This window comes from Antedon mediterranea, chromosome 3 (genome assembly GCF_964355755.1).
Source record: "Antedon mediterranea chromosome 3, ecAntMedi1.1, whole genome shotgun sequence".
In the NCBI taxonomy this organism is placed as follows: Eukaryota; Metazoa; Echinodermata; class Crinoidea; order Comatulida; family Antedonidae; genus Antedon; species Antedon mediterranea.
Genome location: NC_092672.1, coordinates 15,793,765 through 15,818,864, shown reverse-complemented (window position 1 = coordinate 15,818,864; position 25,100 = coordinate 15,793,765). Strand labels below are relative to the sequence as shown.

At 35.2% G+C, this 25,100-nt stretch overlaps 1 protein-coding gene across 1 annotated transcript in view; it reads left to right on the top strand.

Annotated features, from left to right (window-relative positions):
• Window positions 1-25,100, top strand: part of LOC140044963 (intraflagellar transport protein 20 homolog) — a 121,127-nt gene that overhangs the window by 72,747 nt on the left and 23,280 nt on the right. The gene's annotated exons all lie outside the window — the stretch shown is intronic.

Sequence of the window (25,100 nt, the reverse complement as noted above, 5' to 3'; positions counted from 1 at the left end):
AGCAAATTCCTTTAACCCTTTCACTGTGCAGTATTAAGCCTGTTTTTATGTCGACGTAACGTTACCGCTAATATTTACACTTTTTATAGTGTTAGTGTTGCTGGGACATGCGGATGTTGCAAAACCAAGGCCAGCCATGCGCAGTGAAAATTGTAAAAGTTATGGGTTTTGATGCTTCAACCCAGCCTAGGACATGCTTTCACTAATATCTTAATGCTGGCTTACACTAAAGACAAACATTAAATTAAATTGTGTTGTAAAGATTCAAGAATTGTCAGCGCGTATCTATTTTTTCACAAATAATGACGTAATTTGTGAACCATTTGATTGGTCAGTTTTAACGATCGTAACGTTGAAGTTAATCTTTACCCCCTTTCCAGTAAAACCATTAAATCTAGTCAACTCAACGCAACAATTTTTGTATGTGACATCATGGTGGCCATATTGAATTTCATTTTTTACCAAATCAAAGATAAAAACTGCTTTTTCAATAAGAAATTCTTACAGAATAGCAATGTATTGTAATATAGTGTTGTGTTGTTGAGGTACTGACTTGTAATGAAGACTCTTACTCGCTTAACTGTCGTAACACATATATTGTTTATTCAGTACAATATACAACTATAACTAAAGATAAGGAACGGAGGATCAGTGATGCTGTCGGTGAGGTGTGAAGTGTGTAGGTCTGCTTCTGAAGAAGTGGCTGTGAGGTGTGTGCTCCGTGAGGTGGCTGTAAGGTGTGTGCTCCGTGAGGTGGCTGTAAGGTGTGTGCTCCGTGAGGTGGCTGTAAGGTGTGTCTGGGCTCTTCTGAAACTTGAGGGTATATTGGCTTCGGTTCATTTGCATATGTCATTACGTAATTTTAGAGGTTAATGATTGGTCCTAAGTTGATCCAGGGGTGTTTAAGTGGGAGTGATTGATCTTATCTGGGGAGGTTACAATGATGAATTGGCCCTGTCGAATCTTTGCTTAAAACTGTCAATATCTAATTGTTTTACGATGGGAACAGTTAGAGAGGTCAAATAAACTGTTTACTTTTGGGATTTAATTATGAGCTAAATTGACAGAGGGCCTGTTCAGACCTACGGAGTTATGCTTTCGTACTGTACGCGGCGTACAAGTCCATAGGTCTGAACCAGGAAAAGATTAGTGGAAGCCACCTCGTACGACACTGATATTTCGTACGCTACGAAAGCTCAAGGTATGAGTTTAGTGGACGTCGCTTACAATACGAAAGTCACGCATCGATGAATATGACCTAGGTTAGATATCTAGCCAATCAAATTACAATATTCGCCACATCACATCGTGACATGTGCTCCTCATCGTATAGCCAAGCTGATCCATTTGTTGTGATCGGTGAACGTGCAAAAAAATCATACCTTTTGTTGTTACACTATACAGTATTATTATTAATATTATTATATTAATTAATTTAAAATGTCATCGAAGCGTGCGCATTGGCGAGAGACCGAAGTAAAATACCTTATTTCATTGTGGGGAAGCCCTGAGTTCAGAGATCGGTTGGAAGTGAAAAACTGGCGTAAAAGCACCGACAACAAGATGTCTGTGTTCAACGAGATGGTGGACACGTTAGCAGATGGGCCATCCTCATAAAGAAGGATTTAATATCCAAACGAAATTGAAGGGGTCGTCATATAAAGCGGCGAAAGACCGAGTAAATAAATCTGGAGCCGGTGCAAGTACGGGATTTGAACATTTTTCTGCCATAAATGATATTTTAGGTCATAGACCAAATATAAACCCAAACCCCAAAATGATCGGCTGGTTGGTATGCCTGACAACCAATCGATAATGCCGAGCCCAAGTGTTCGGTCTAGGCCTGTAACTCCTAAACCAACCACTACTACAACGAAGGTAGGTCTATGCGTGTGTTAGAGTTTGGTTAATCGCCAGCGAGTGACATCATATCCGTTTATAACGCAACTTCGTTGCAATGAATCTGAACACTTTGCTCTTACGACGCTCATTAAAATATGACCTTGGCTGTGATACGAAAGCATAACTCCGTAGGTCTGAACATACCCTAATGTACTTTTGAAACATCTGGACAATTTCTCCTCTGGACTTTCTGGGTCAAGTTTGTGAACTTATTTGAATTCTGATACAAAGGTCGATTTCTTAATTATAAAAGTATATCATTATATTACACTATAATGACAAGGGTACGTACAGTATAATAAATGAAAATATAAAAAAAAAATATAAAGGTTTATAAAAAATTACACACAAAATCGTAGAAATAACGAAAGTTTACTGTGATAAAAAACTAATATAGAACCAGTGAGGTAAAGCCGAAGGCTAGAGGGAGTACTCCAGACTGCTTTTTGCCAAGTATAGTATTCACTTTGTTTGTGTGTTTGTTTGTTTGTTTGTTAGCACGATAGCGCCTACAGTTTTCAAGTTATCGTTCTGAATTTTTGGATGTAGATAGGTATATACCTTCAGACCATGCCTATTGAAAATCAACAAAATTGGTGTATTAATAACTTCACAAAATAACAAAAATGATATTATTTTCAGACCGGCTAGTGTTAAAAGATATGAGACAATTTTCAAAAGCCGGTGAGCAGTTTTAAAGTAACACATAGACTGAAATTACATTTTCTCGAGAACTCATTTTTGGACAAGAGGCAAGGGTTATAATTTGTGATTTGTAATTTTAAAACAAAAGTTGATTCAATGTACCGGCTTTTTCATACAAGTAGTTTTAAAAAACCTATTTCTTCTCAAATTCACCCGTTTGTTTTTGGCGTTGCTGTTCTATTGTTATTCAAATTAATCTATTGTTAGTTGATAATTAGTTTTGTTAGTACCAGTGTGTGTCCTTCCTTATTTCATTCTGTACGTAGGTATATACTTACAGAACATGCCTATTGATTTTCAGGTAAATTGATATTGTTTGTCACAAAAGCTTATCTTCCGTATGATATATTAAATAGCACGCATTCTATCTTCTTTTAACATGGACATATTCTTTGATATGGACCAAAACATTAGTCGACTGGTCAAGCGGTTACGCTTACTACATGGGTTAAGGCAGAGGCGCCGCAAATCGGCATAGCTTCAAGACACTCCTCGATCATTATTCTGGTCAATCTTGATTTTAGAAAGGTCATTGTTGCAATGCCGGAGTTGTTTGTATCCAAAAATTATTTAAACAAATTATTAACCCCAGCAGGATTTTAACAATGTAAAGCTAATACCTAAAGCAAAAAAAATTATCCTTCAACATGCTCCGAGTCAGTGGATATATTTTGCCAAGTACTTCACTCAGTTTCTGAGTGCTTTCATTACTTGGCAAAAAGAATTTTGCCAAGTATAGTATTTACTTTGTTTGTTTGTTTGTTTGTTTGTTTGTTAGCACGATAGCGCCTACTGTTTTCAAGTTATCATTCTAAATTTTTTGGTGTAGATAGGTATATACTCTCAGGCCATGCCTATTGAAAATCATGACAATTGGTTTATTAATAACTTCACAAATAACAAAAATGATATTATTTTCAGACCGGCTAGTGTTAAAAGATAGGAGACAATTTTTCAAAAGCCGGCGAGCAGTCTTAAAGTAACAAGTGTACTGAAATTGCATTTTCTCGAGAACTACTTGTCTAAAAAACCTCATTTTTGCACAAGAGGCAAGAGTTATAAATTGTGATTTGTAATTTTAACAACATAATTTGATTTAATGTACAGGTTTTTTATACGAGTAGTTTTAAAAAACCTATTTCTTTTCTCGAGTCCCACGATCTGGTTTTTTCTTCAGTCTTCCAAAGGGACACTGTATTGATTGATGGAAAGTGCCTGTTTCCAATCACCTTTAGCTTCAAATCTATTATTTTAACTGCTCCCTTGTGTATAAAAGAGAGAAAATAGTGACTCCCACGACGATCATCATCAGGTTTTACAGTAGGCGGAGGTATGCACTCTCGGAGTGGCTTTCTAGGGCCTGTTTCTATTGAAAAATAAAAAAAGAACGGTTTTTTGGAAACCGGTTTCGGCTGTTGTTTATAAATAAAGATCGCGTTGCAGCTCAATTTTTACTCCAATAAAACCGGTTCCGTCCATGTGCGTTCGTTATGAATGACGTCATTATATACACCACAATGCAGTTCGTTAGGCGGAAGCGCGATTTGATCGAGGTCATGTTTACTTTTTTTCGCATAGCGCGATCCCCAAGAAATAGCATCCATTTCATCATAGAAGGGGGAATTATTACCTGAAACGTTATTGTGGTCCTTGGTTAAAGTATAGGTACGTCGCACCCTCTGATATTGTCAAGTTGAACTCGTCTATTTTTCACACGCTTTACAATATTCTTAAAAACATGTAGGCCTATTATACGCGAGTCTTTCTTCCGACTCCCGACAAGTCCCCTCATCTTCTTTCCTTCACATATTTTTTACGAACCTCGTAATAGCATCGGTCAACATTTTTTAGTTAAATAAAATACTCACTATCTAGAGAAATAAAAATGACTTAGGCCTAGGTCCTATCGCGCGAGTTTGACTGCGAGTTGACCGCAATCATCCCAGTGCAGCAGACTGCAGAGTTCAGTTTTTGGGGTCAAATTGAGACCGCGATTGTGTTGCAGCTAAAAATTGCTCCGCGGAAACCGGTTTCAGAACGGTTCTTTGCGATCGAGACCGCAATCAATTGGGGTTTTTGAAACCGTTTTTAAGATCGGTTCTTTTTTGTGGTTTTTTGCGGGGACCCATTTCTGCTGGCAAGAAAAAACGGTTCTTGAAAAGAACGGTATTCAAAACCGTATTCTCTGCTCTATAGAAACAGGCCCCTAGTTTAATATAAAAAATAATAATCTAATATAATACATTAAGACCACATAAATTACAACACATATTCTTGTCAAAGCACAGTGAAGTTTTTATAAAATTAAATATAATTATTGTTTATCGCAATAGAATGAATAATTTCTTGGTAATCTAGCATTTTTATACGAGGATCATACAGAATGCGTTTGCGTTTATACGCTGCTTGTGTATCGTTCTCACGCAGATAGGCTCAACACAGGCGTAGTAGTGCATACTGCGTAGGGCATATCTGATTTGTCGGTTGCAGCCGTCATCTTGTTGGTTCCCTCTCCATGGAGAATCACTTTTGAACTGCTATAACATTGTTCATTGCGATCTAGCCTTCGACTATATAAAATCTTTTTATAGAACTGAAACTGAAATCAAAATTCCAAGTCGGTATTAAAAACTATAAAGGGCCCATGTTTTACTGGAAACTATTTTTAATTAATTGAAAATATATTCAAGTTTATCTAAAACATATAGAAGGTGCTGTATATTATAGCTAGATACGATTAAATAATTGTTTTTTCTATACCCAGTAAAACAGAGTTAAACAGAATTTGTTTGTACACAAAGTGAAAATGCTGAAAACCTTTATCACCTTCCTCCCCAGCCAATACCTGCAGTTGCTTGTTTACCTCTTGCAACTGCACCATCATTGTCCTTCAATTTCTCTATTTTAAAATCAAAATTCTTAATCAAAATGTAAGAACTTAATGTAACTCACTCATTACAAAATCAGTTTTAGTTTAAAAACAAATATATAGTTATACTTGGTGATCTTAACCAGCAATACCCATACCTGTCAACCTCATCGAATCATGTGGTAGTCTACCAATTTAGTCCCCTGTTTCTATTAATTTCTTTAAAAAGTAATATTTTCATACCGATTTTCAAATTCAATTTGAAAATATATACTTTATTATTACCGGTACATCCTTTGTTTTATATATTTTATAATCCTATCAATCATAGTCATCATTTTGTACTCATTTTTTTAATGAATAGTGGCGGATCAAAGAGTCTTTTAAATGTCTTTTAAAAATAAAATCGGGAATAAAATAAAAAGACTTGGTCTATAGCCTAGTTTAATATTCCTTAAATACATATAATTCTTTTCACACTGCCTTTATAGAATCTGTTTGTAGGTCCCACCATTATGTCCGAAATTATCCGAATAACCATCCCAAAATCTGTTTGTTGAAACTGGCCCCTAGCCAATTGTTTCTCGCTTCACGTTTCCATACCCGAGACCCCAATAATTGTCATATGCAAAGCCTCAAAGCACTTAACAAAAATAAAAAGTTATCTGGGTATCTGACGGGCCTGCTAGAGAGAGGGTGGGGGGAATTTAAAATAATAAAAAAAACCTCTCCCCCACTTCCGCCATTCCACAATATTGTATTAGTATAACACGATTCTATTTGAAGCTGAATTCTATGTCTGCTATGACCTACAAAAATTTACCAATTACTTTGAAACAATTTTTGTAAATGCCACCCCAACCTGAAAACATCATCATTTAGAATAATTGCGCCCCCGTCCCACCTGTAATATACACAGACCTTCCAACCCCTGCGTTATAACAATCTGGTGAATTTGAATTTTCCAAAAAATTTGCAGATTTATATAAAAAAAACAAATATTTTATAAATAACCAAAGATAGTGTAGTAGGAAGATATCGCTCAATGCAAATAAACGCGAGACACTATGGTCAGTGCCATTTACACAATTTCAAGGGCGCCTCGCACATTGAATAGGGATACGGAAAGTTATTCTATAGGAAATAGGCTATAAACAGAGAACATATGACTGTAAAATTAAAATTTATTACAAATTAACATATAAAATGTAATGTTATCTTTATAGAAAGTGCAAATTAATCATATTTTTATGCTTTGGAATGAAAATGTAGATTTCAATTACCTGTAATTGTTTAATGACTGGACTATTTACCATATTTTATTTCTTTTTTTTTAATTTTTTTTTTTTTTTATTACAAATCAACTGAACTTTTTTCAATTATTTACACTTTTAATGTTTATAATTGGACAGAGATATAGAAATTTCATCAGAGTGATAAATATGTTCCTGTGATAATAATACTGTGTCTGCCTAAAGATTAATGATTTTTAATTAATCGATTATGAGTAAGGTTTATTTCTAATAATGTTGGGGTAATAAAAGAGGATAGTAGGCATGTTTAATCAATCAATATTTATTATAACTAGACATGAAACTTGTCACTTTGACAAATTAGTTATCCGCACCACGACAAACGCCACGTGCACGTCACACAGATAAAGATTATGGCATTATGACAAGAACTGAAGAATACGATATGCTGTTAGTGCTGAATTCTTTCAATTTTGTGTCATATTGTATATACATGCAAACAGTATAATCTGTATACATATTACATACAGTGTAGAATAGGTGAAATTACGGGACCCGCCATTTATTCCAATTTTTAACATGGCGACGGTATCAAAATTAAACACTTAGATAGCAATTTCAGAAGGAAATTATCTCAGAAACAACATATTAACGTGTAGAAGAAATTTGAATACGTGAAATATAGATGCGCACCCTTTTAAATGTGATGAACTATTACGCAAAATATGAAAATACGACTTTTTTTATTCAACTGGCCATATGATGACGTCACAACATCCGATTGACAAAATGTTCACATTAATTCGTATCTACAGTCCAATAGCTTCCAGAAAACGTTTTAATCGTGATTATCACTTTTTATTCTTACGAGCTATAACACATTAAAATTTACTGTACAGATGAAATTAATGACCCTGTTAATTATAATTTTTAGGCATGATGACGTCATAAAAATTTAAATATTTTTATCTCATGCGTAAGATAGTTGATTGACCTAGATAATATTAAAATCTCGGAGAAAAAGGAATACAGATAGGCGTGATGCGCTCCATTGAATATGATGAGCAATAACGAAATAGACAAAAATCCTATATTTTACATTCGTGTGGCCATACGATGACGTCACAATGTCCGGTTAGCTACATTGATTCATGATCCGATATCTACAACTCATCAACTTCCAGAATATGTAATTAAAAAAAAGTTCACCTCGTTGTTTAGAATCTATGACTGTTTAAAAAAGGCATAATTTTGACAAATTTTTTTACTTTTTCATCCAAAACGCACGTAAATTATCCAATTCAACGTGCCCGTATGACGTAATTTTAAGTCGAAATTGTTTAAAAGTTGGTAAAATTATTAGAAAAGGCTGAAAAAACATAAATCACGCAAAAAAAATAGTTTTTGCACCATGCGAGTAAAAAAATGCACGCGCGTGGGAATTTTTTACATGCTCAAAATGACATGAAACGCGTAGAAAGTTGATTAGAAATTGATTTTTCGCATTTTTAAATTTTAAACGCGCGTGCGCGCGTAACTTCGTGTGAAACATGCCATTTTTTGTTCACAGTCAGCTAGCGCAAGATATAAATTCAACTTTTGTTAAGTTTCAATTTACGTTGTTATATGGTTTTCGATATATGTTAAAAACGCGAAATTCATAAAAACGCGCGTAAGTTACGTTGCGCATTTCTGACGTCATTCACAATAGCAGGTGCACAACTTCATGTGGGTGCCCACATGTTGACAAAGTTATAAAATGTTATGTTTACACGTTTTTGAGATACGCATGACACAAAAATGACAGAAAGAAAGAAGAATACAGAAAAACTAGATTTGAACTCGTCACTTTGACGAGTTCGGGTTATCCGCGCATACGCAACATGCACATACTTTAAACTATATGAACCTCGACAATTATTATGCCATCCTTTGACATTCAATAAATATGTTTACAGTGCTGAATTGTACCTATTTTGTAGCATACATCATATTACAATATTTACAGAATACGCTGTATATGTTATATACAGTGTAGCATAGACGGAATTACGAGACCCATCTTTTAAATCCAATTATTAACACGATGACATCATCAAATTGACATACAAAAATAACAATTTTAGAAGATAATTATCTAATTAATTACATTAATACAAATTTGAAGAATTTTGGGCACGTAAAAGTGAGAACGCAATGAACTTTTACGCAAGAGGTGAAAATACGACTTTTTTTATTCAATTGGCCATATGATGACGTCACAACATCTGATTGGCAAAATGTTCACATGATTTCGTATCTGCAATCCAATAGCTTCCAGAAAACGTTTTAATCATGATTATCACTTTTTATTCAGACGAGCTATAACAGAATAAAATTTACTGTAAAGATGAAAATAAGTGACCCACGTTATTTACATTTTTAGACATGATGATGTCATAACAATTAAAATATTTTTAACTCATGCGAAAGATAGTTGATTGACGTAGACAATAATAAAATCTCGGGGGAAATGGAATTCGTATGAGCGAGATGCGCTTTGTTGAATATGATGAGCAATAACGAAATAGACAAAAATCCTATTTGTTACATTCGTGTGGCCATACGATGACGTCATAACATCCGAGAGGTAAAAATTCTGCATAAGTTCATATCTACAATTTATCTTCTTGCATAATAAGTTAAAAAAATTGGGAGTCACCTTCGATCATGAAGAGCTATAATAGATTCAAAATAGGCATTATTTTGACAATATTTTCTAACTTTTTCAACAGAAACGCGTTCAAATGGTCTAAATCCACATGCTTGTATGACGTGATTTTAAGTCGAAATTGTTTAAAAGTTGGTAAAAGTACTAGAAAAAGGCTGAAAAAACATAAATCATGCAAAAAAATCTGTTTTTTAACGCTACGTGCGCGAGCGGTAATTTTTTACATGCTCAAAATGTCATGATCAGTTGATTAGAAATTAATTTTGCGCATTTTAAAATTTTAAATGCGCGTGCGCGCGTAACTTCTTGTGAAACATGCCATTTTTAATCCATAGAAAGTTTGCCCTTGATATGACTTAAATGTTCACCAAGTGTCAATACAAAATGACTTTTGGTTTATAATCTATGATCAATCATTGAAATTCATAAATTCGCGCGTAACTTACGCTGCGCGACTCTAACGTCATTAAAAATATGGAGGTGCACAACTTCATGTAAATGTCCATATGTTGACTAAGTTATGAAATGTTATATTTACAAGAATGACAGATATGTGTGACACAAAATTCTGGGAAAGAAAGAAGAATAACAAAGAAGATAAAAAAGATCGTGACAATAACAAGGGTTATCCGCAACTACTAAGTTGCGGAGTTGCGGATAACCAAAAAAAAGATGATGAAACAGGACAGTTACAAGGAGTTATCCGCTGAATGCGGATAACTAATAATATTATACAAGTACAAGGGAAACTGTCTATAAGAGGATAAAATACAATGAATACCAGTAACATAACTTAGGACTACGAAAATTATGTTTTTTAATTGAAAAAAAAAAACCAATTATTGTTATTATCTATGATTTTATAAACCTGTTATTGAATAACCTTATTATGTGTGAAAGGCTCTAAAGTGTCGTGCATTCACCGTAATTTATATGAAATAATAGAGGCTTCCATGCCATAATTATGTAATGTGACAATATTATTGATAATATTAATTAATATAAGCCTATGAGATTGGTAAGGTATATCAAGGAAAAAATATTCGTGGGGAGGCCTACGTTACCCTTTAAATACTATCAGTATTATTTAAAGTCATGTTTTGACAATTAAAATGATTAAAAAACAGTATGAAAACATGACAATAATTTTTATGTTTGTATATTAAAAACAAAAAAATTGTTGTTGCACTTTGCATTGTCGTCTATCCCTACTCGTCGTGAGAGGCACCCTAACTCGAGCGGTTCTCTAATTTTTAAGCGAAGTGACATCTTCCCACTACCCTATCTTTGGAATAATAATAATAACGATGCAAAATACTACACAACACAAGACAAACCAACTAATATTTGCTGCCCTCTATCTGTTAGATATTTGGCTGTTGGTGGCGACTTTCAATTTGAAAATTGGGACCTAGCAATTGATTTTTGCCTAGGAGCCCCCCTGGCCGCATTTTATGTTTCAAAATGGCGACCAAATCCAAAATGGCTACCAGTAAATTTGAAAATCATATGTATTTGGTTGCAGAAGTATATACAAATGAAACAGAAAAACATAATAATGGTAATCATGGTATTAATTGAATCATATTTTAGACATATTACATGGCATCGGTCACTCATTGTAAAGATGGCGGCCAAAATTCAAAATAATAAAAAAAACAAATATCATGTTATGTATTGCAGCCATCTTTCTTTCCAATAGGGCTAATATTAAATGCAATACTGTATAGCACTGTAAATGCAAAGCCATTGTTTTTATGACAGTAGTGGCCACTCAGAGCCCCTATACAAACTTCCTGCTTCCTGATTGGCTGAAAGTTTCCTCACATATTTTTTTGTGGAAGTTGAATGGTAAGAGTTTGTATAGTTTTTCTTTTACTATAGTATTGTTATTGCTGTATTTATAAATTTATTGTATATATAAACATGCCTCAAATGTAAATTAAGTTAAAATAGTACTTTATTTATATGTCCCACCTAGGCCTAGCTAGTCCGTTGCTATGCATTAGATCCATCAAACCCCAGGATAGTACGCGCCAGTAATGGCTGAATGCTGGCCTGCAGCTTGAGGAAGGGGTCAATTAGGCATAAATGTTTATAATTACCAGGATAATTCCCATTCAACTTGAATTCATTAAATACTTTATAAACAAGAAATATTTCTTACAAAAAACGCTGCTCGCTTATTGACAAATATTTTTTATTTTAAATGTTTTTGAATGTATCATTTTATTGTCACATAATAGTTATTTTACCTGAAAAAAATGTAATTTAAAGCAACAAATACTTAAATTGTCTGTCAGACAATGGTTTTTGGGTTTCTTTTCTTTTTTTATATGTGAATAAATATTATTTTTTTGTTACAGAAGTGAATACTCAATTTCTGTCACTTTAGTTAATTTTATTGCTAAGGTCAAATCTGGGGATCACTTCATCACCCTAGATATTTCAATTGTGAAGTATCCTATTACAAACACAAACTTTAATGGACTGTTTCGATAATAATTCAATGAATATCTGACAGTGAATATACCAGAAATGCTTAGGGATTTGTAATTTTAGCATGACATGTCCTAATAGACTCTTTCCCAGACGTTTTTTGGGTCTACTGTAGCAGCTGGAATCAATAAATTATAGTGGAGTTTCCATTTTCACAAAACTGTCTGTCCTTAGAACTATAACTGCTGCTTGCTTTAGCTTCTGATTGAGTAGTCCTAATGGGACGTAGCGGGCTAGAGCAGCAGCGTGAAAATGTTACAATTGTAAACATAAAATTGTTGACGGTCTAAATTAAATGAAAGTATGGAAACTCAAAGTGATCATAAACAAAAATGACATTCAGGAGTATAGCACAACACTGTGTCTATAAATTTTATACATCAAGCACAATGACTGTTGCCATGTACAGTAGAACCTGTGTTTTACGTACCCTGATTTTACGTTCCCTTGATTTTACGTACGCTTAAAATAACCGATGACATCATCATTTTCGTACATTGAGGGCGCAATTTAACAACAACAAAGCTGTGGCTGTGTGTGTGTGTGAGGAATTCTGCTGTGTGTTTGAGACAAGCTACGCACGTGCATTTAAGCAGCGACTGTTTTTATTGATTGAAAATACAAGAACATTGATATTTTACCCTTTATTTAAACATCTCACAGCCTGTATATACAGTACTGTACTTTTCTAGTTAGGCCTCACATCTTGCTAGGCCTGCTAGCCTAGCCTGAATAGTCTAGGCAAGGCCTAGCTAGTGACAACCTGCATGCTGTTCAGTAAAGTAGACAAACAGGGTAGCCGCCCTTTATAGGGAGCTACGATCTCTACGTATTTGGGGTCAATTTAAGGTCAACCTTGATTTTACGAATCCTTTGTTTTACGTACGCCTTTCGGTCCCGTACCGTACGTAAAATGGAGGTTCTACTGTATTTTAAACAGCATAATTGCAAGAATGAAGTAACTAGCTAACTAACATTGAAGTTAATTATGTAGGATTGGTAGTCATACTGACCGATAATAAATCAATGTCTGTCTACGATTCATTCAATCATCATTCTCATCTGCTACACACAGCAGAAACAACATGCTCTAACAAGAGCAAGGAATTATGGGTAAAAATTATGACGTATAACACAAATATGAGGTGACAACAACACTCCCCCTTCACCTCATAATAAGAACAAACATGTTTAGATGAGAAAAAAAAAACAAACACACACAGCTACATGCTGTGGGATTCAATCATATTTTAAAATTTTCACTTTACCAGTTTCCAAACAAAAACTTTATGAATGTCTGGAGTTTTGCCTTACTAAGGGGTTTAGTGAGTGCGTCAGCAACCATCTCCTCGGTTCGACAGTATTGGAGATCAATTTTCCCTTCTTGTAATATTTGTCTTATGCCAATGGTACTTTATATCGATATGTTTTGATCGCTGTCGAAACACCGGGTCCCTGCATAGAGCAATCGCTCCCTGGTTATCTCCCATTATGAGGACCTTTGATACTTCATTAATCATAAAACCCTTTAACAATTCTAGGAGGTACAGGGCTTCCTGTGTAGTGGCTCCTAGGGCCATATACTCAGCTTCACATGTCGAAAGGGCAACAGTGGGCTGTCGTTTGGTTCTCCATGAAATTGGGGCGCTACCCTCACTCATATAGAAGCAGTACCCTGTGGTACTTCTTCGGTCATTTGAATTTGCCCAATCAGAGTCACTGTAGCCAAATAATCTGAATTTGTCAGAATTAGCCTTTCTATAAAGTTAGTCTGTAATTAGCAGTTCCCTTTAGATATCTAAGCACATGCTTGGCAGTAATAAGGTCTTCTAACTTGGGGTCAGCTAGGTTCTGGGATAACTTTCCCACCACCCATGCAATGTCTGGTCTGGTACATGTGGCTAGGTATATCAGACTACCAATGATTTCTCTGTACTTATTTGGATCAACTTTATCAGTTTGATTGTAAGTATCAGTTTTGATTTCACATGGGGTGGTTCTGAGTTTGCAATCTGACATAGAAAACTTATCTAATATTTTCATGATATATCTATTTTGGTTCATTGATATCTCACTCTTTTCCAGTACAAAGTCTATGCCAAGAAAGTAGGATACTTCATTTAAATCCTTCATTTTAAATTGATGTTTCATAGAGTCTTTGAAGTGATTCATGACCTCTGCGTTTGAGGCTACAATTAGGAGGTCATCTACCCAACCAAACTAAAACATAGGTAATCTTATCCTTAATACATTTAAAATACAAACAGTGGTCTGCAGTGTTTCTTTCGAAACCTTCGTTGACCAAATGATCATGGAGAAGCTTGTTCCAATTCCTGCCTGATTGTTTCAGCCCATAGAGTAATTTTTCCAACCTCCAAAGAAGTTCATCGCCATCCTCTGATTTTACCACATACCCTTCAGGTTGTCTTATGAAAATTTCTGTATCTATGTTAGCATTTAGGTAGGCGGAACTGACGTCCATTTGATGGACGATAAGTTCTTTCTGTACTGCAATTTGCATGAGCATGCGTACAGAAGTCATGTTCGCAGTGGGGGAAAATGTTTCAAAATATCCACCCCCTCTATTTGGTTGTCACCTTTTGCAACAAATCTGGCTTTGTAGGACTTATTGCCTTGGGCTGCTGCTTTAATATTAAACACCCATCTTCCGCCCACTACATTCTTTCCCTAGGTAATTTCACCAACTTAAAGGTTTTATTTTCTTCTAAAGCTTTCATTTCATTTTCCATGGCCACCCTCCAGTTATCTGAGTGCTCTGATGTTTTGGCTTCTGTGTATGTGGTTGGGATTTTACCAAAGGTTTCTTTAACATTGAATACATAGTCCTCACCCTCGAAATTGGTTTCATAGTTCTGTAAGTAGCTGGGTGGTTCCCTTTTTCTTTGTGGGTATCTTTTGGTCTGGTCATTTTGTTGGGTATTCTCAGATTCAGTCGGACTCTGATCTGATGTGTGGTTTTCAATTACTACATTTTCTTCAATTGTTTTGGGTAGGGTTTTGTGTCCCAGTTTTATTTATGTTAGGAATTTCATTTTCGGTTTCATGATCATCTGATGTTTGAGTTTCTTGATTATTTTGGGATTTTGGTGCCATTTTAATGAGTCCCTTTGGATTTTGTCTTCATTTGGGTAATACACTAGGTATGCTGGGCTTATGGTGTCATATCCGACGAAAATTCCTTGTTTACATTTTGAATCTAATTTCTTTGTTACATGGATATACAGTATGCATAACATAGGGAGCTGAATATGTTCATTTTGGCTAAATTTGGTTTGGTCCCTGTGAAAGCCTCGAAAGGGGTTTTCTTTAGCCTATTGTTAAAGCATCTATTTCTGATGTAAGCCGCTGTTTTTATGGCGTACGTCCATAGGTCTTTAGGGAGATGAGCCTCTATTATGAGGCATCGGGCCATTTCAAATAATGTGCGCCATGATCTTTCAGCCGTCCCATTTTGGTCGGGGGATTCAGGCGATGAGAATTCTTGTTTAATACCTTGGTTTCTTAAAATTGTAGTGAAATCATGGCTGGTGAACTCGCCACCATTATCACATCTTAGTCGCTGGACTTTACCAATCGGGGAACAATCAGTAGAAATTGGGTTAAAGCTATCTTGGCGTCACTCTTGTACCTGAGAAGATAAACAGATGTTATACCTGAATAGTCGTCAACAAATGTTATAGAATATTTAAACCCATCCTTCCCAATCGGATCTATTGGTCCGGCTAGGTCTGTGTGGATTAATTCTAATGGGTAATTTGCCTTTTTGTCGGCTTCCCTGTTTCGGGAGTTTGTAAATTTGCCTTTAATGCATACATCACATGTAGATTCATTCAATTCAATTCAATTCAAAGTAACATTTATTTTCTTCAAAATAAAACAGTCAACAAAATGGTGTAAAGAAAGGTAATATGATTGAAGAAGGCATGATCAAAAAAGCAAAAAGCTTGTGACAGACATGCCTAAACAAAGATTATTTGGTAGTTTATCAATTTTCATTCCATCTACAACATTTTCAAGGTTAAGTATGTCCTTTTTGTTGCAGTGTCCCAATACTTTGTGCCAATGGTCAATAGAGAAGTTCATTTTGTCTGTGTTTTCACCTACTTTCAGATGATAAAGGCCATCTGCGACTTCAAGGTCAAATGTTGAGCTGCCTTTCTTCATCCAACTACCTCCCTCTTTAAATGTTAGTTCTGCCCCGTTTTCTGTGGCCCGTTTCACGCTAAAGATGCTCTGTGGGTAGGTTGGACAATAGAGGACGTTGGAGAGTGTTGCCCTCACATTTTCGCCTTTGTTGTTGATGATGTTTATTTCTGCGTCTCCTCTCTTTATAGCGCTTCCCTTCATTTTGGTTCCGTCGGCCAGTTCGATGCAGTGATGAGTCGGTTTAAAATTTGGGTCAATTTTTATGAACGTGTCCTTGTTGATTGCGTGCAAGGTGGCTCCTGTGTCCACAATGATGGCATCTTTCTTGCTCTCCTCACTAACGCAAAAATTGTAAGTGTGGTTTGTTTTAACTTTGTCTTTTGAATGCCTGTAGCATTAATCTTCGAGGTGTTTTGCTCCTTTATGGTATTTGCATCGCTTATCACATATCTAAGTGTTTGGTAGAGCCGCAACCATAACATGATAGGTTTGTTATTTTCAGGACTCTGTCCTCAGCTTTCTCTAGGCCTAGGCCCGTGTCGTCTGGTTCATCAAACACTCGGTTTCCTCAAATCCTCTTAATGCAGCTTTGAATTTTCTCAGGGAAATATCGTCGTTAGATTGTGTAATATGGATCGAAAACGGTTTAAATTTCTGGGTCGGTAATCCCTTTAGGAGTATAGAGATTAAGAGTTTTTCGCCTGGTGCTTCCTTCGCTCTTTCGAGTGCTCCCATTAATTTTTCCGCTCTTATGATGTATCTAGTTACACTTTCCCCCTTCTCCATTTGGATATTAATTAATTTCATATACAACGATACAATTCGTGGTTTGGTGTTTGCTTGGTAATGTTATTGGAGTATTGTAATGGCTTTCTTACCGTCACCGTTACCTTCTCTCATTATAAGACCTAAGCTTTTGTCGTCTAGGCATTGCACTAGTTCAGTGTATGCCTCTCGGTTCTTCTCAGCGTATTCCGCCGCGCCTGTTGGGGCGTCCGATGTTATGTACTTTTCGAGTTTCTTGGTCACTAGGTAGGCTAGGAATTTCGTTTCCCAGATTTCATATTCGTCTGGATCTCCACTGAACAGCAGCCTTTGGAACCTACTGGGCCCATAACCTGTAGGATTTGTAGTCATACTGATCGATAATAAATGATACTACGATTGTTTTCAACGTCTGTCTACGATTTATTCAATCATCATTCTCATCTGCTACACAATTTTCTTTAGCGTTATTTATTTTCATAAAGACGTTTGAACAGTCAAAGTAAAGTCTAAAGTTCCATATCAATGGCCGTAAATACAGTAGTTCTGAATTTTATTCCTGATACAATTTGTTTTTATTTTAATAATTTTCAAAGTACTTTTATCAGAATGCACTTTCCCATGCAAAGTATATAACCACATATCAAGGCAGAAAAAGACTGTGTGGAGCACGGGTTACTGCTGGTTAATATATATTACTGAATGTGTATCCTATAGTAGTATGAGTTACTGCTGGTTAATATATATTACTGAATGTGTATCCTATAGCAGTATCCTACAGTACGCTACTGTTTCACGTCTCGTGAAGGGTAGAATAACAATAAAAGATATGGACTAAATAACTTGTGTTACTCTATGTGGTAGCTATATTTATTCAGTAAAAGACATAGCACCCTCAGTCGGGGGCACGATATTGTGACATCCTTTCTTTTTTAAAGTTTTTTTTTAGTTATGTGCTTTTATGATTTTTTTTTATACTTCTCAACTTGATTAAACAGTACCAGATTTGTTATTTAGTGCGATGAATATAATAAAATATAGTATACCAATTAGTATTAGTGTTTAGAATTCATATCTCTTGTGAGTGAATTATTATAAATATTATCATGAGTAACTTTAACACAACTATCGATAACTTTTTTTTTTTAACTTTAACTTCTTTAACATAATGTTTAACTGCAAAAATTTAAAAAAAAATGGTTTATAACATAGTTCCTGTCTAGTTATTGAATTATTAAAACTGCTTTTATTGATTAATTAGTTATAGCAACTAAGATTGTTTTTGTAATTATGCATTACATAATCTTTTAGATAGTTAGGTTGTCTTTTTATTCTGATTGATCTGCGTGGTTGAGTTGGTTCCGCCATTGTCTGTGTGGTGTAGTTTGTTTGGTTGTTGGTATTGGTTGCGTTGTGACCTCCTGCTGTTCAGTACGGTAGTTGGTATTGTTGGATTATCATCTGCTCTTTCCATTGGTGGGTAGAGTTGAGTTGTATCAGGGGTGATTCAGGTGTTTTCTTAATATGAACTCTGTTTCTTCTGTAGGTCCTGTTGGTGTGTCTATCTCATTTGATCTTTCATCTAGGCTTTTTACAACTACTCCTTTTTGCCACTCCTTTTTACCTAATCGGTGTGGTTTTAGTCTTACCGTATCACCTTCAACCAGTTCTGGTAGGTCATGTGCATGTTTATTGTATTTAGATACTTGTTTCTCCTTGTTGGCTTTTATCTGTAGCTTGTCCAACTGTAGATACTCTTTTCCTCTGGGTGTTAGTAATGTGTCAGTCATTGGTAACATTGATCTTGTGCGTCTGTTGAAAAGTCTCTGTGTAGGACTAGTTCCTGTTCCTTGAGTAGGTATGTTTCGAACATCAAGTCAAGTAATGCCATATATGGGTCAGTTTTGCTTTTCTTGCACTTTATCAATATAGTCTTTGCTCTTTTCCTTTGTCTGTGCCTTTTGATACTTTTGACAAGCATCGCACATTTGTGTCATTTGTTTTTTTTCATATGACATTCCGGGCCAAAAATACATTCCCTTGCTCTTCTTGGCATACTATCTCCTCCAAGGTAGGAAGCATGCAGACGTTCCTTTATTGATTTTCGAATTACCATAGACAAGTATATGTCATCTGCTACGCATGCTACTCCTTCTAATCCTGTCAATGATTCATTTAACTTCCTTTGGAAAATTTCTGAGCTCACTTTCAAACCAAAGGGTAATCTATTCCAGCGAAATCTTCCAAACAGACAGATGAATAGTCAGACGGCTGCTGTTTTCGTCCAATTCACAGTGCCAATATCCATGTGACAGATCAACCTTGCTAAATACCTTTGCATTGGCTAGTTCTGGTAGGATCCTCCATGGTTGGTAGTGGATATTTCTCACGCTGCAAAACTTCATTTAGCGGTCTCGGATCTACGCATATTCTTAGTTTACCATTCTTTTTGGTTTGTATAGATATCTGTGAACACCAGTCGGTTGGTTCAGATACCGGCGTTATAACACCTTCTGTTAGTAGTTTGTCTAGTTCCTCTTTTAACTTGGGCTTCACAGATATCGGTACTCACTCTTCGAGCTGGACATTGCGTTCCTTTTGAGTGCTCTGCAATCTTTATAAAAAAATTTCCTGGTAGAATTTACCATTAAAAACTGTTTTGTAGTCTTCAAGGATCTTGGATGTTGTCTGTGTGACACTATTTAATTGCTTGAAGTTACTGTAGTTTACCGTGATCAGTTTCATTTCTCTGCTGTCTCTCTGCTTAATAGTGGTTGTAAATCTTGTTTGACAGTTTGAAAGTCAACTGTATATGACTTGTTTGTGGTGTCATTTTTTAGCGTTAACACACATTTTCCTAATGGGATGACTTTGCTCTTGTTATACATTGTTAACTTTGTGTGTGATTGTTCCAATTTTTTTTTTTACCTAGTTCAACATATTTTACTGGTATCACTTTTACAGTAGCTCCGCTGTCCACTTGGAATCGTATTTTACTTCCATCATTCATGGTCATTTCTGCTTATATTTTGGTCCTGTTGAAACATTGTAAATTTTGTCTTCAGTTACACTCAGTGTACTATCATCTGAATCTTGTGTTTCAAAACCATAGCTTGGGTTTCCGTTTGCATACAATAGCGAATGGTTCATTAATTTGCATTTGTTGCACCGTAACATGATATCGACGTGTCTCATGGCGAACTGGGGCACGAACGATTCGTACAAAGGGCACCGCCAGACAACTGCGTACCTATAATTGTTTAGATCACTGGCAGTCAGGCAGCATGCATAAAGTATATAGTATTTATGTGTGACTATGAAGTATAATGTATCATAGAGGATTATAGTGAATATTAATATTTTACACTATAATATCTATGGTATCAAGTACTGTAGTTCACATTATGGCATCCGATTATTTTTTTCTAGACCACCAGCCAATACGTACTAAAATGTATCAATATCACCTATTTACATATTTATATTCCTCAACAAATTGCTGTAAATAAATATTATAGATAGAGCTAGCAAATAGCATTTGCCTTCAACCAGTGTGCTTTTTTCGGGGCTGCTCCTAGATGTACGTTCGTATTGAACTTGAACGCAAAACAAAATACGGAGTAAATGATCAAACAATCGGCGGTTCCGCACAGAGCATGCGCATCTAACATACGGCAACAAATAGTTATCGTCCTTTAAATTATCGACGTGTTTGAGAAGGAGGAAAAAAGTACGATCTTTTTGCTCATTGGTATCATGCTGCACGAGAGTGTCTTTTCCGGCCATCTAGGGGTGTCATTTAACAAAATTCGCTTCGCATCAGGCCCCACCCCCAGATCCTGGCTACGGCCCTGACTGTTGTACAGTTTATAGTGGATAAATGAAAATGAATTTTGGAAATTGTGGTTTACTGACTTATTTGATCAAAATAATACAATTTTTAAATTGTATTATTTTGATAAAAATATATTGAACAAAACGTTAAAACGTTTTGTTCAATATATTTAGGCCTATAGCAGCAGCTTCATATTTTTTGTCTAACTTTTCAATTAATTAATTATTAATTGATAATAGTAATTAATTTGTATTTATTGATATAATTGCCAGAATTTATTAGCCTACCGGAAGTACATTCGTTGGGGACTTCCTCTGACGGCAAAAATGCTGTTTGGTAGCCCGATATAGATTGTCATAAAAAAAATCTCCAATTTTTTGATAGGTAACGCTAAATTTTGTCGTTGTAAAAGACAAAAATGGAATAATAGTTATTATAATTATAATTATAGATTACTAGACTGTAGCATACTGTACATAGCATACTGCCAGCCTTTGTTCGATAGAAATACTTGGTCTAAATTGGGTAATTTCTTTTGCTATATCGACTTTGATTAGTTCTAGGATTCCATAAAAGCCTTGTGGAGATACTGGGAAATAACTATAAAATTTGTCTTCATAACAAATAAGTTCTGGAAAAAGCGTATGGAATTCACCAAAGGACTCTCTTGATTGATTTATGAGGTGAACCCATAAATTTGGATCTCTTTTTTTCAGTTGACACCTTTTTTTAAATAGCAGAAGGCATAACAAATAATCGTCGTCTTCTGAGACCGTCATGATTGTAAAACAAAAGGCGAATGTCGCGCGCGTATGTAGTGTAAACGCGATGTGGCGTTAAAACGATTATCGTGTACAATATACAGTTATATTACATAGCCTATTTAAATATGCGAACGTGATTGGTTGAAACTGCATCACATGACTACCGCTGTGAGGATCGTAAATCGTATATATCCTCGAGAACGATGATATTGACTGAGTAATTTTTGCGTAATTATCGTGTCCCTGTCATTAATCCTATAAATTCTCGAGTACGATGATATTGACTGTAATTTTCGTGTGGCAATACTCGCGTTTGCCGATAAATAAACAAAAGTCATCTACTGGGTCTTGAACTCACGATTAAATTGTCACTCCATCACAAGAGACAACGCTTCAACCGCTGCGCCACGGAAGTTGCTTGAAGAAATTAATAACTGAACTATTTAAACTATGCATACATAACGCCCTCATTTGTTATAAGTCCACCCTAAATGTGATGAAACACCGTTTGTGATTGGTCAATACTCACGGTAGTAACCTAGTAACTAGTACGCGCTGAACATCCGGTGATTCGGCTCCTCGAAGATCGAGAAGAAGACGAATTGTTTATTCGGCCTACCTGATTATAATATTATTTTTAATAGGCTTATTGATGGAAATTCTTCTGTTAATATAAACGACCTAGGCCTAAGTGAATATTTTATTGCCAAGGAATCATTAATTAGTAATTATCTGTATATTATTCTTCGCAAGGTAAGGTGTCTATGCAGGCTTGTTTAAATACAATACAAATACTATAGGAGGCCTAGCCTAGCTTCACCCAACCCAGCAGACTTGTTCTTGGCTATATAATATAACAGATATGAATATGATGATATTAAGTTCTCGGGGAATATATATTTCCCTCAGCTGGCGCTTCGGGAAATATATATTCCCTCGAACTAAATATCATTCCCTCGGGGATGTCAAATCTTATATTTAACCTAAGCAGTCAATATCTGTATAATAGTTATCGTCGTAGTATAAACATGCCTACTAAGGATACACATTCAGTAATATATATTAATATTATACCTAGGCATAGGTGGTAAATATAAACGCCACTGAATGTGTATCCTAGTAGGGCCTGCTACAGTACGCTACCTGGCAATGGCAAAACTTAACCATTTATAAAGTTCAGCAATAGGAGAAAAGAGTTTAGTGACCTCTGGCATTCATTTCGATTTTTCCCAATAAGTAGGAAGTCGTCAAGTATTTTAACTACTTGTTTGAATTCAAGCTTATCTGTTAGGATCCATTTTATTGCATCTGAGAATGATGTTATGATGAAAAATATTACATGATGACCCACAACCTTGTAGTACTTTGTCGTAATATAGTTAATATAATCCTATGAGAAACCTGTGAGGTGGTACTGTGTGTGTGAATGTTGTAGGGGTATCAAACTGAATGCATCTTTAATGTTAGTTTAGCCAAATATGCTAGGTACACTGGCGCAGATCCTTGTCCCCTTCACTTTTCAACAGCAAAAATCATTAAATTGTTGAAATGAAATAGAAAGACTTCTATCGACATCGTATGTAATTTTTTGGAAATTTGATTAGAGCAGTTTAAAACACACAAAGAACAATGACTACTCAAAGTAAATCACACAGACTTTTAATGTTCTATTATTAATTAATTTGATACCATAGATCATTACCAACAGTTTTTTCAACTTTACAATGATAGATTTATCATAGTATATAAAAGAAATGACTGGTTAATAACCGTGTGAATTACCCTCATTTTTTTTGCAACAGAAAAGGAAAACATTTTTAAACTGGTTAAATGGTAGTGTGAACATAAGAAATATTTCTTACAAAAATACGCTGCTCAACTTTTTAACGCAAACGTTTTAATTATTGTCCTTCATTTAACAATGCTTTTAATGATATTCTATTTAATAAATTGGAGACTTCGAGGTTAATGTTATTTGAGAGATTTGTATTTTTCACTATTTAATAAATTACCATTCCTTAACATATACAGTAACATCTAAGTATCTACATGAACATTCTAGAATAAGATGTTTTGATTTAAGAAACCATTTAAAATTAATAAGAATAATCAGGAACCGTAAAGGGAGTTTGTGACATAATTTGGTGGCAGCGGTTATTTCGATCTACTGTTCGACTTAACTGTGGATTTATCTACAGTACTGTTGTGATATTTTTTGGTAGCAGTGGGTTTGATCTACTGTATTTTGCCATAGATTGGTGGCTGTTTTAGGATCAACTGTACTGTTGAACAGATTTGGTATCATTGGCAAACTACACCAGCTACTATCATCTTACGTGAGTGGAAGGCAGCAGAGAGTTCTTGTTGAGGGTCAATTGTCAAATTGGTTACCTATTCTTTCTGGTGTTCCGCAGGGCTCAGTGTTGGGTCCTTTATTATTTAACATTTTTATCAACGATTTTACCATAATTCCTAAATTTTCCAAGTTTCTTTTATTTGCGGATGATATTAAATTATATCGTATTATTTCTTCTAATGACGATGCAGTATTACTACAGGAGGATTTGGATGGTCTAGTGCAGTGGTCTAATCTTGGGGTATGAAACTCAATGCCTCCAAATGTAAGTCAATTACTATTACTCTTAAATCAAAACCCATTTTGTTTATTTATCAAATTAATAATCAGAACTTGGACAAAGTCCAATACCATAAGGATCTGGGAATATTCTTTGATTCTAAACATTTATTTTCCAAGCATATTGACCACATTGTTAGTAATAGTATAGAATGGTTGGCTTCATTTGGAGACACTGTAGGGGAATTGGCTACCCCTTGTTAATTTCTTCAAAATGCTTGTTAGACCTAATTTAGAATTATCCTCTGTTATTTTTAATTCAATTTCTGATATTCATGCCACAGGCTTCAACGTGTTCAAAATAAGTTTGTTAGGTTTCTTTGCAAACGTTTTGATGTTGATAATTGTCGTGAGCCTCTCAAGTCTAGAAGAAGTATGTCTGATTTAATGTTCCTTTATAAGAGTGTCAATTGTCTGTTTAGATGCGACTGTTGTTCTCTTTTTAGTTTACATTCTCCTTCTCGTAAAACCAGAGTCAAGTCCACTTTCTATGTTCCGTTTAATAGAGTAAATGTCTCGAAAAGGGGGTTTCAGACACGCTTGCCTTCCTTGTATAACCACTTAAGTGAGTCTAATGCAAATGTTGATTTTTTCTTCATTCAAGACTCATTGTATTCTTTTTTTAAATAATCATGCTCAATAGGCTTTTTTTTACTATTGACTTATTCATTTAAGTTTGCTTCATATATAGAGTATTTATTGTATCTGTTTTATGTTTCATACCTTTAAGTGGCAACTTTCGTTGCTGTTCGTTTTGAAGAAATAAAATAAAATAAAAATAAAATATATTTTGTGGAAGCGGTACTTACGATACTGTGATATTTTACGGAAGCCGTGGATCTACGTTTTGTTTAATCGTAAGTACACATCTGTAACGCTCGTAGCGTCGTACGTTAATCAGTATACAACAAAAAAACTTCCAATCAGGTTTTGCACTTCACAATTGATTTATTGTGGTTCAAACTGAAAATGTAACAAAATAATACAATAAAGAAC